Genomic DNA, 12,487 nt, shown 5'->3' on the forward strand with positions numbered 1-12,487 from the left:
AGTCGTGGGACGAACAAGGTATGTAGTATAGACTTGGGCAACTCATTTTGCCCCTCTGTGCTTCTGTGTCTGTTGGAATATGGATATTTTAGGTCATGGACCATCTCTCAATGTGATGTTCTGCAATAAGTAGCAGTAGAGACTTCAAGTTCAGTTGGGGTCTTGTGAATTTTTATAGTATGTGTAATTAATCCAGCTGACACCAACTAGTGACTAAACTTCTGTAGAAATGTACAAGAAAATTCCATAAAAAGTTAGGTATTTGATTTTTTTCATGTAATGTAATTCATATTTCCCATTGCTTCACTTTATTACTCTATAGTATAACAAAAAGTCATTATTAGACTGATAAGCATCCTAAGAAGTTTATCTGAACTGAATTTTTAGCTTTTCTTTCTTGCAAAGGGCTATAGTGATAACACCTCTGAGCAGATGAATGCTACTCTATTTGAAATCTTACTTGCTCCAAAAGGTTGAGTATTTTTTCCACTTGATCTTCATCTGTAAGGATTTATAGAATTTATGACTGGCTTCTTTTGATGTGGCACTACTCCACATGTGAATGATGGGGAGCTGGAAAGTGTGATGAGAATGCTTGCCAAGAACAATTGGCTTCTTCATCATCAGCCCTTACTAAACGAGCTGATTTCCTTGTGTATTTTTTCTTCTGTATAGAGGTGACTGATACTGGCACGGATTGGTTCTCTGGTTCAGCCGCAGCGCCTATCGCGGGGGCTGGCGCAGCCGCAGTGCCTGTGGCAGGGGCCGGTGCAGCCACGGGGCCGTCATTTTGACATCCGATCCAGAGACCTTCTCTTCCCCTTGAGGGTTCTGAATAGTGTTGAATAGGGCTCGGTAGGCATGGGCCAGGCCCCAGCACATTGCAGTGATCTGTGTCTCTCTGGAGTTGCCAGGGTGACAGCATACTCTTTCCAAATACTTTAGTAGTTTTTCAGGATTCTGCACTTGTTCGGGGGTGAAGTTCTGAAACACTGGAGGGGCCCACTGTCCTAGGTACTTGCCCATACTCTCCCACGCACCCTGACACTCGTAACTATCCAGCCTTGGGGCAGATCTCTGGATGATATTCTTAAGCTGCTTATTAACCTTAGACAAAACTGAAACAATATTCCCAAGAACTACCAATGGATATATCTTAACTACCCAAGGATGCTCAAGATAATGAAAAGGTGTTGTAATGAAGGACGAAACATCAAAGAAGAAAGCAACAAAGGTGCCATTCTGTATTTCCTCCATATAAAAAACTCTCAGAAGAAGAGGTTTGATTGCTAATTGTCTCCATGAGGTGGTACCCGAAGTGCAGTAATGGCTTCACTACAGAACCCAAATACCAGATAGCACTCAAGGTCAGTGTTTTAGCAACAAATGTCCCAGGTAAAACATCACTAATCACTGCAGAGCACAGCAAACAGCAAAACCCAACACCAATCTTTAACACGCACTGCAAAAACAAGACCATGGCACAGATCAGGTAGACTAATACCGAGAACAGATGAATCAATATTATGACTGGCAACTGTTAACAGATACAAATTCCTTAATACACTCTGGTTAATCTGTTATTATCTCAAACCCTTTGTGCCCCACGTTGGGTGCCAAAAAGGACTGTTGTGGTTTAACCCCAGCCAGCAACTAAGCACCACACAGCCGCTTGCTCACTCCCCCCACCCCAGTGGGATGGGGGAGAGAATTGGAAAGGTGAAAGTCAGAAAACTCGTGGGTTGAGATAAGAACAGTTTAATAAATGAAGTAAAATGAAACAGAATAGTAGTAGTAATAATAATAATAATACAATAATAATATACAAAGCAAGTGATACACTCTACAATTGCTCACCACCTGCCAACTAATGCCCAGCACATCCCCGAGCAGCGATTGCTGCCCCCCAGCCAACTCCCCCCAGTTTATATACTGAGCATGATGCCATACGGCATGGAATAGCCCTTTGGCCAGTCTGGGTCAGCTGTCCTGGCTGTGCCCCCTCCCAGCTTCTTGTGCACCAGGCAGAGCATGGGAAGCTGAAAAAGTCCTTGACTGGTGTGAGCACTACTTAGCAACAACTAAAACATCAGTGTGTTATCAACATTATTCTCATCCTAAACCCAAAACACAGCACTATACCAGCTACTAGGAAGAAAATTAACTCTATCCCAGCTGAAACCAGGACAGTCACAAAAAAATCCAGGGTACTTGCAAGAGTCACCAGTTGCAAGAAAGCTGCTCTGCAAACTTCCCTGAAGGTGACTCTGCTGAACACGTTATGCAGAATGGCAACCGCTCCATGCAGCAGCTCAGGCTGGAGTTAGAGGACTGTGAAAGGCCATGTGAAAGGACTTTAGTCTTTTGTAACCCTGATTGATGTTGGCCAACTATTCCTAGGAAACATAGTCAAGCCTCTGTGTCTGTGACTCACACCTTTATTACAGTATATATTTCCTGGTTAAATTGATTAGGCTGCACCATATGTACTACCTTGCGTATTAATGTACACTTAATCTGCAACTTTATCACTGGGGTACATTTTATTACATCAAGTGATATAAAAACAACCACTCCCATTCCTGGTAGCTCTTCTACCTTTTGATATTCATAAAAATATATGCCTGCATTGTGATGTTTTGAGCAAATATATCAGAAATATGAAAGATAAAAGCCAATAATGAATTAATGCTTTGCTATCTATCTAATTCAATAATGCACAAACAACCCATGGTAAATATTACAGACCAAGGCAGAGTCACTCTAGATTTATTTCAAGGACAGCTGAATTACAATAAAGCTACTGTAACAGTTAATGTACATTGCAATAGTTCTGATACAGTCTAAGGATTTTAGATGGTAAATGAAATCAGGTCATGCACCAAATAAAGGAATACTGGTAATACCGCTTGTCTTGTCTTTAGCTGAGTTATTTCATGGAGCAGAATATCTATGTGCAGGAAATCTGTCATTAAAGGGTTTTAGGCCAATCCCTTTGGAGAAATAAAGAGAGTATCACTGTATGTTACATCTTTTTTTTATACATATCTATCTTGTTTCCAAGAGATTTTATGGATTACTGGACAGATAGATATGATATTCATACAGTATCAGATACATGATGTATAGGGTTAAGCTGAAGAAAGCTATAAAGGTAAACAGGAAAATGAAATAGGAGCTAAGCAAGCTCAGTGTTTAACAATAGCACATGTGTCCTTAGCAAACAGGGCCATTCTGATTACAGGGCAACCACTGCTATCGGAGAAATTACTTAAAAAGTGTTTCATTTAAGAGAATTCATTCCCACATCCATGAGGCTATGGAAACTTAGTCATTTTAAGCAGCATTCAGTTATAAACCAGTTATAGAATCATAGAATCATAGAATCGTTAAGGTTGGAAAAGACCTTTAAGATCATCGAGTCCAACCATTAACCTATCACTGCCAAGTCCACCACTAAACCATGTCCCTAAGCACCACATCTATCCGTCTTTTAAATACCTCCAGGGATGGACTCAACCAGTTCCCTGGGCAGCCTGTTCCAATGCCTGACTACCCTTTCGGTGAAGAAGGTTTTCCTAATATCCAACCTAAACTTCCCCTGGCTCAGCTTGAGGCCGTTTCCTGTCGTCCTATCGCTTGTTACTAGGGAGAAGAGACCGACCCCCACCTCGCTACAACCTCCTTTCAGGTAGTTGTAGAGAGCAATAAGGTCTCCCCTCAGCCTCCTCTTCTCCAGGCTAAACAACCCCAGCTCCCTCAGCCACTCCTCATAAGACTTGTTCTCTAGACCCTTCACCAGCTTCATTGCCCTTCTTTGGACACGCTCCAGCACCTCGATGTCCTTCTTGTAGTGAGGGGCCCAAAACTGAACACAGTACTCGAGGTGCGGCCTCACCAGTTCCAAAGTACAGGGGCACTATCACGTCCCTGGTCCTGCTGGCCACACTATTCCTGATACAAGCCAGGATGCCATTGGCCCTCTTGGCCACCTGGGCACACTGCTGGCTCATGTTCAGGCAGCTGTCAACCAACACCCCCAGGTCCTTTTCCGCCAGACAGCTCTCCAGCCACTCCTCCCCAAGCCTGTAGCGTTGCATGGGGTTGTTGTGACACAAGTGCAGGACCCAGCACTGAGCCTTGTTGAATCTCATGCAGTTGGCCCCGGCCCAACGATCCAGCCTGTCCAGGTCCCTCTGCAGGGCCTTCCTACCCTCCAGCAGATCAACACTTCCACCCAACTTGGTGTCATCTGCAAACGTACTGAGGGTGCACTCGATCCCCTCATCCAGAGCATCAGTGAAGATATTGAACAGGACCGGCCCCAGTACTGAGCCCTGGGGAACACCACTTGTGACCGGCCGCCAACTGGATTTGACTCCATTCACCACCGCTCTCTGGGCTCGGCCATCCAGCCAGTTTTTAACCCAGCACAGAGTGCACTTATCCAAGCCGTGAGCAGCCAGCTTCTCCAGGAGAATGCTGTGGGAGACAGTGTCAAAGGCCTTACTAAAGTCCAAGTAGACAACATCCACAGCCTTCCCCTCATCCACTAAGCGGGTCACCTTGTCATAGAAGGAGACCAGGTTAGTGAAACAGGACCTCCCTTTCATAAACCCATGCTGGCTGGGCCTGATCCCCTCGTTGTCCCGCACTTGCTGCATAATGGCACTCAAGATGATCTGCTCCATGACCTTCCCTGGCACCGAGGTCAGGCTGACAGGCCTGTAGTTCCCCGGATCCTCCTTATAAATTGCCACAGTTAGGCACAGATTGTTTCTTTTAGCTATGTTTTGTTTTCTAGACTATCTTAGAATAAGTCCACGTTTCATTCTGAAAATGGGAGTTGTTTCACATCGCTAACACATGGATTTTCAGATGACACAATGACGCATCCAAAGTCAAGAGAGGGAAAGGCTGGGGGAGTTAAAGGATCCTCTAATCAGATTGCTGACCCCGAGGCTTAGGAGGAGGCTTTTTGATCACGTGTTTATGTTCTATATAAGGGAAATTTGCCTCCTTCCTGACACTATTGCTGTATAACACCCTAATTAATGGCTCTTGGATGAACTTGAAGGACAGAATTCTCACTGATTACACAACCTCTGAAAATCTTTAGAAATGTAGAACACCCCTATATGTCTTTATGTGTAGTGCTGTAATATAATCCCAGCCTATAATGTAGAAACATACCATCCTACTGATGCTATCGCACTTGAAGCCTAGTTTTGAGCATATATTGAGGTGGAAGAGCATTACAATTACCCAACATCAAAAAAGGGGTAAAGTCATAAATAAGATTAAATGGAACAGCTATAAATTTGATGGAATAAAGTCAGATAAAACTATGCTGAGATTTGCTTGCAGATAGAAAAATACATCTGATTTTGATTTGATACTTACTTTACACAGAAATCTGACAACTTTTATGACTTTATGGGGATATTCATGACTTTGGGAAGATTCAGATACAGTAAGTACAAAATGATTTCTACTCTGTGTAAAGGCGCATCAATCTCTTGCTTGGCAATCACAGAATATTTTTTAAGGTGACTTCAGTTAACAGACTTTGTTTTCTTTCCCACCAGAAACACAAACTTACAAGAGCATATAAAACTACTCTCTCACTTAGAGATCAAAGTAGCTACGAAAAACAGTCTGTCAACATGATCACATAGATTTCAAATGCTGTAGAAACAGGTTGCAAAATACAGTGGGCTGTACCAGTGATATATCTCAGACAATTTGCTCCCGCTTGTTACTATTTTGTATCTTTAATTTTAAAAGAAAAAACTGCTATCTGGTCTGCTTGCAGAGGTGTTTCCAATGGACAGCACACGTTTCACAATCTGTGCACTTTCTGAGCAGAAGGTGTTGGTTAGAATAAAATAGAATAGTTCAGTTGGAAGGGACCTAAAACAATCATCTAGTCCAACTGCCTGACCACTTCAGGTTAGGAAGGCAGAACCTGCCTTGCATGTGTGCCAAGAGCCACAGGCCATGGTTACATTTTTCACAGCTGTATTGCTATTCCTCTTCAGAAAGTGTCTGGAGTTTGACTCCATGTAATAATGAGGGAGAATTTGTCTTGGAGATCAGTACCACCGGGTATCGATTTTAGATTTTTTTTCTGAAAATCTACTCATGTCACACCCTTTTCTGTTTTAAGCCTGGTTTAACTATCCATGTGTAATTATTTCAAGTGTCTTGATTCAGCACACAAATGAAAGAAAACTTATTTTTTGCTTGGTGGCCCGGCACGCCTATGCAGCACTTGGGTGGTATGGCTCATTTTGCTAAGAGGCGAGGGATTATCCTAAATAGAATTACTCGGGTGAGTTTTAGTTCCCCCCCCCATCAGAGCCCTGCGGCAAGGAAGGATTTTTGCCTTTTCCAGAGAGGCGGAAGAGCGGAGGGCGCTGGGCCGAGCCCCCACCCCACCCCGCGAGCGGTGGCGCTGCGGGAAGGGCGCGGACCGGCAACCCCCCGCCCTCCGCCTCCCCTTCGCTGACGTCAATGGCATTCTTATTGCGCCGCCAGCGACAACAACGGCAGCCCTCAGAGATCGCTTGCGCGCGGTAAGCCCCGGCCGCCAGCAAGCTGCGGAGTGGAGCCGGCGGCAGATGGGGCGGCCGCCCGGCTTTCTGGCGCTCTGAAGGGGTTTCTCGTGACGTGCGGGGAGCTCCTCGCGGCAGCCGGCCGGCAGCGGCGGGTGCGGCGCACGAGCCTCGCGCCGTCCAGCTTTCCCCCTGCCTCCCGGCAGTGCCAGGTCGGGGAGGGGAGCGGCCGAACCCGGCTGCGCTTCCAGTTACGCAGGAGAAGCTGCGTCTCCCTTACACCCCGCCTTACACCTCGCCAGGCCGGGCCGAGGCGAGCTGAGGTGACCGTGGCCCCGTGGAGCGCTCCCTGCGCGCCCCTGCGCCGGTGGCTCTCGTACTCTGCTCTTGGCGGAGCTTGTGCTAGTGGGAGCAAGAGGCTGGGATCCTTCTCGATGGCGGCGGCGCCCCCCGTCGCCCTCCCGCGCCGCCCGGCATCACGGGGAGCTCAACCGGGAGCCGGAGAAAAGTTGCTTTTTTAAAGACGCAGAAGGTTTTAAAAATTGCAGCTTCCAGTTGAAATGTCTAATTTAAAATATTATCTTATTGTCTTTTCCCTTTCATGTCTGCTTTGTGTTATGTTCAGCGTCCTTGTTTTCCGTGGCGTTACACCTAATTACAACAGTAAGTGAGAGAAAGACCTGGCACCTTATGGTTTCTTTTTGCACCATAGGTGGTGATTTTTTAGAAACTACATTCCTTCTGGAGCATTTCAACTGTGTTGATCTGACATTGGTTCAGTGCGATGCTGTGAAAACCTCGTGGAAAGAACAGGCATTTAAAGTGAGCGTGGCAGTGGGGAGGTCAAGGTCGCTGATATGCAGATGGGATATGATGTCAAACTGCAGATGCTGCATTGTAGAAGACAAAAAGGACAAAGACATTCAGAGATTTTATGGGATTAAATCCCTTCCAAGCCCGAGCTGGTGGGAAAACTGTGGCAGAGGGGTACAGCAATTAGTTTGTCAGGCTGGTTTGGTCATGTCAAGTCCAACTGGATTTACAGTGAAATCTGCAGCATTCATGTATTTAAATTCTCACAAGGTGTAGTGTGTCAGTCTGGTTTGCACCTCATAACTGACTCATCCGATTGCTAGTTATCCTGAACAGCTGTTACTGCAAATTGCCCAAAATGTCTGTTCTCACAAACCTTCCTCCCCATCTGCACCCCTACTATATATCCATGCTTTTATGCATCATCTGTACATATATACGTATATACACACCCCTGACATATTCTATACATACACATACCATATGTATAAAATGGAACAAATTTAACTTTACAAAATTATTGCAGTTTATGTCCTTGTCTCTAAAGCACAATTCCCTTTTGAACAAAATACATTACTGTCATTTAAGCCCAAGTTTTTGTACACACAAATATCAATCCCTGGATTATTGGTTTTTTTACAGTCAGATACAATGCTAACACAGTGTTGTGCACCTATACACTGTAACTGTGCATAACATGAAGCAATAACACTCCCACCCACCCAAGAGGTGAGTGCCAAATCATATTCAGTCCTAGAAAAAACAGTTACAACTCCATTACTTTTCAAAAGTATTACAGCTATTGGCCCTATACATGAATTTGGCCCACAAAGTGGGAAGCAGCAACTCGATGGGTTTGCAGAGGCAAAGCGTGACAGACAGGAGAGCTGCAGATGCAGCTGCTGCTCATGTGGTTTTTGCACTGTTTCAACGTAATACCTATACTTCACAAATATTGTTGTTACTTTTGTATTGAAAAGCTTTTCTTCAAATGGATGGCTATGCACAGATAACGGAACAGAAAAATGATATGGAGACTATACTTGTTCCTTTCCTGCTCAGTAAGCACATGACTTTTCAGATGCCCTTTTTTCAACTATAGGAAGTGAGTAATTTCCACAGAAGCCAACAGGATTCAAACAGATTGATCTATAAGAGAAATGAGTGGAAATCTAGAGACTTTTTCTTAATCTGAAAATCATGTGCTATTCCTAGACATGGTGGCAGCTGTCTTTTGCAAGAATGGAAGAAAATAGTAAGACCAATTGTTCTCAGAGTACCCAGCCCCCTGATCTGCAAGACAGAGATGGGGAGCAGAATGAAGCCCCCATAATCCCAGGGGAAATGATTAGCAACCTGCTACACCACGTAGACACGCACAAGTCTATGGGTCCGGATGGGATCCACCCAAGGGTACTGAGGGAGCTGGTGGAAGTGCTCACCAAGCCACTTTCAATCCTTTATCAGCAGTCCTGGCTAACCGGGGAGGTCCCAGATGAATGGAAGCTAGCTAATGTGACGCCCCTCTACAAGAAGGGCCGGAAGGAGGATCCAGGGAACTACAGGCCTGTCAGCCTGACCTCGGTGCCAGGGAAGGTCATGGAGCAGATCATCCTGAGTGCCATCATGCGGCACGTACGGGACAACAAGGGGATCAGGCCCAGTCAGCATGGGTTTATGAAAGGCAGGCCCTGCTTCACTAACCTGATCTCCTTCTATGACAAGGTGACCCGCTTAGTGGATGAGGGGAAGGCTGTGGATGTTGTCTACCTGGACTTTAGTAAAGCCTTTGACACCATTTCCCACAGCATTCTCCTGGAGAAACTGGCTGCTCATGGCTTGGATAAGTGCACTCTGTGCTGGGTTAAAAACTGGCAGGATGGCCATACCCAAAGAGTGGTGGTGAATGGAGTCAAAGCCAGTTGGCGGCCAGTCACGAGTGATGTTCCCCAGGGCTCAGTACTGGGGCCGGTTCTGTTTAATATCTTTATCAGTGATCTGAACGAGGGGATTGAGTGCACCCTCAGTAAGTTTGCAGATGACACCAAGTTGCGTGGAAGTGTTGATCTGCTTGAGGATAGGAAAGCTCTGCAGCGGGATCTGGACAGGCTGGATCGATGGGCCAAGGTATGGGTATGAGGTTCAACAAGGCTAAGTGCCGGGTCCTGCACTTGTGTCCCAACAACCCCATTCAACACTACAGGCTGGGGGAGGAGTTGCTGGAGAGCTGCCTGGTGGAAAAGGACCTGGGGGTGTTGGTCGACAGCTAGCTGGATATGAGCCAGCAGTGTGCCCTGGTGGCCAAGGCAGCCAATAGCATCCTGGCTTGTATCAGAAACAGTGTGGCCAGCAGGACTAGGGAAGTGATCGTCCCCCTGTACTTGGCACTGGTGAGGCCGTACCTCGAGTACTGTGTTCAGTTTTGGGCCCCTCACTACACGAAGGACATCGAGGTGCTGGAGCGTGTCCAAAGAAGGGCAGCAAAGCTGGTGAAGGGCCTAGAGCACAAGTCTTATGAGGAGCGGCTGAGGGAGCTGGGATTGTTTAGTCTGGAGAAGAGGAGGCTGAGGGGAGACCTTATTGCTCTCTACAGATACCTGAAAGGAGGTTGTAGCGAGGTGGGGTTTGGTCTCTTCTCCCAAGTAACAAGCAATAGGACGAGAGGAAACGGCCTCAAGCTGCACCAGGGGAGGTTTAGGTTAGATATTAGGAAAAACTTCTTCACTGAAAGGGTGGTCAAGCATTGGAACAGGCTGCCCAGGGAAGTGGTTGAGTCCCCATCCCTGGAGGTATTTAAAAGACGTGTGGATGTGGTACTTAGGGACATGGTTTAGTGGTGGACTTGGCAGTGTTAGGTTAACGGTTGGACTCGATGATCTTAAGGGCCTTTTCCAACCTATATAATTCTATGATTCTATGAAAATGTAAGGGAGAAAATAGAAAAAACAGAGTCTGTCCCCATATCTACATTATTCACAACAGATGATTCTTCTTCAGAAGGTCAAATGTGTTCTAAACAGATCCTGCCAGCACTAATCCACAGCTGGCCTAGGCTGAAAAATGACTGAAAAACCCATATCAAAAATTGTTTTCTGCAACCAGGCTTAATCAGTTCACAGATAGCTCCCTAAAGCCAGGACTAAATTCTTTATTTTTTTATATTGGTCTCTTGTTGTCATCACTCTTCCAGATGGAGTAATAAAGGTGAAAATGCAGGCCAGCCATCAGATTTGTTAGTGAAAACAACTATTACAACACCAAGTGGCATGTTGTGACAATACTGTCATTCCTTCCACCTATGCAGCGAGGTGAAAATCCAGTGAAAGCAAAGTTGAAAAATTAAGTCAAATCTAGGCTGGGCCTGAAAAGGCTTAATCAAATCCTGCTTATTGAGCTTGTTATTTTAATCCCAGACTGGGCAGTCAAACCAAGAACAGCAACTGAGATGCAAGTGAAATGGAACCAAGCTTTCTACTCAATTGAATACACTTTCAAAAATGGTTAGGCTTCATGCATACTGGCCAGCAACAGAATCATAGAAAACATTTTTGCATTTATTCTGTTTATATTGAATGCAAGAGTTTTAAGATCCAGTAGAACCGACAGCTTTGAATGTAGAGTTTTATGCCAAAAGCCTGTGATGAACTCAGAGTCTCGGGCACCAGGAAAAAAATATTTTGCTATTTTATGTATAGATTTTGAATGAAATTCAAAAGTTATTGTGAGATCTCTGAATCTAAGCTTATAAAAACCAACTTTGATTGCGTAACTCGTTTAAATGTGATAAGAATTCTGTTTATCTAGGATGTAGATTCCAGTTAAGACGATCAACGTAACAGCAAAGCCTGCCAGAAAATAATTTCTACACCATACAAAGTGCTTTATCTCTGCACTTGCAAGAGTAAATAAAATTCCAATGATTGTGACATTTATAAAGGTATTCTGAGACCATCTAAAAAGATTATAAAATTGAGCCTTTATTAGTGTATTAAAAAAAATTGACTTGAAATGCTTTTGTGAGTGTAATACGAAGATAGAACCATTATTGACCTGACAAATACCCACATATACAAAGTTATATACATTGTACTGGGAAGAGATATCAATATATTGAAAAGTAAAAGTCAAGCAATTTAAAATTAGAAGACAGATTATATTTTTTCCAGGATTAGTAGCCATAGATTATGTATTTCTGAATATTTTTGAATATTTTTGATACATCCAGCTAGCAGACACATGCACAATTACAACTGCTGTTCCATGGTCTTTGCCTGAGGAGTAGCCTAGAAATTCCATTCCCATTTAGAGCTGTGATGGACTACAGTCTGTTTGTTGTGCTAACATTTCTACTTCACGGGAGAGCCTGACATTTATTCTCAGCTACACATTTCCAAAGTATTAGTAACACTGAAGCCATCTTTTTGCATTACAGTAGTTTCTGTAATGGCAAGAAGTGGAAATTGCAGTCTTAAAATATGACCAGATAGACATAGTGGCCATGTAAATATCATGAATAACATTCTCTTCATGGAGAAAGCCTTTACAGAAAAGCACAGTAAGCAGAACCTTTCTTTTTCCCCTCTTTAAAGAACAATTCCTGTTTCCAGCCTCAGCTAACAGAACAGACTGCATGGAGAGAATTCATTTAAGAACACTATCTCCTGAATCATTTTCCTCTGCTAAACAACGTCACACGTTAAATGACTGATTAGACATGTAGAGCTATCTTTTCTATGAAACAGTTCATGCTTTAGTTTACTGTGCCAATTACATAGACTAAAGCCCTTTTTAATGAACCTGACTGACATCTGGTAACAGTCCACCCTCTAGCAACACAACGCATAGCCGAGTTTGAGAACTGCTAGAGGCAATCTTATATAGCAGGAAAGTGGCTAGTTTGGACTTTACACGTGATATGTTTTGTTTAAAGCTATGTTGCCATTGCAGCAAGGGATGTGATCACAGCATGAGCAGATATAGCTAAACCAGTTTTAATCTGATAGCCATGAAGCTGTGAGAGTATGGGCTTTAGCCTGGGACTTTAATACTGGGCTTATACTCAGGTGGATGAAAGGTACACTTTCCTCCTTCATTCCTGTTGGTACCTGCTAACTAAA

General features: G+C 44.3%; 1 protein-coding gene across 5 annotated transcripts in view; it reads right to left on the reverse strand.

Moving 5' to 3' along the window:
* Positions 1-12,487, reverse strand: part of LOC309601869 (3',5'-cyclic-AMP phosphodiesterase 4D-like) — a gene marked incomplete at both ends in the record, with an annotated part of 480,588 nt that overhangs the window by 81,879 nt on the left and 386,222 nt on the right. The window lies entirely within an intron of this gene.

This window comes from Platalea leucorodia (assembly GCF_965183815.1).
Source record: "Platalea leucorodia genome assembly, chromosome: W".
NCBI classification, from domain to species: domain Eukaryota; kingdom Metazoa; phylum Chordata; class Aves; order Pelecaniformes; family Threskiornithidae; genus Platalea; species Platalea leucorodia.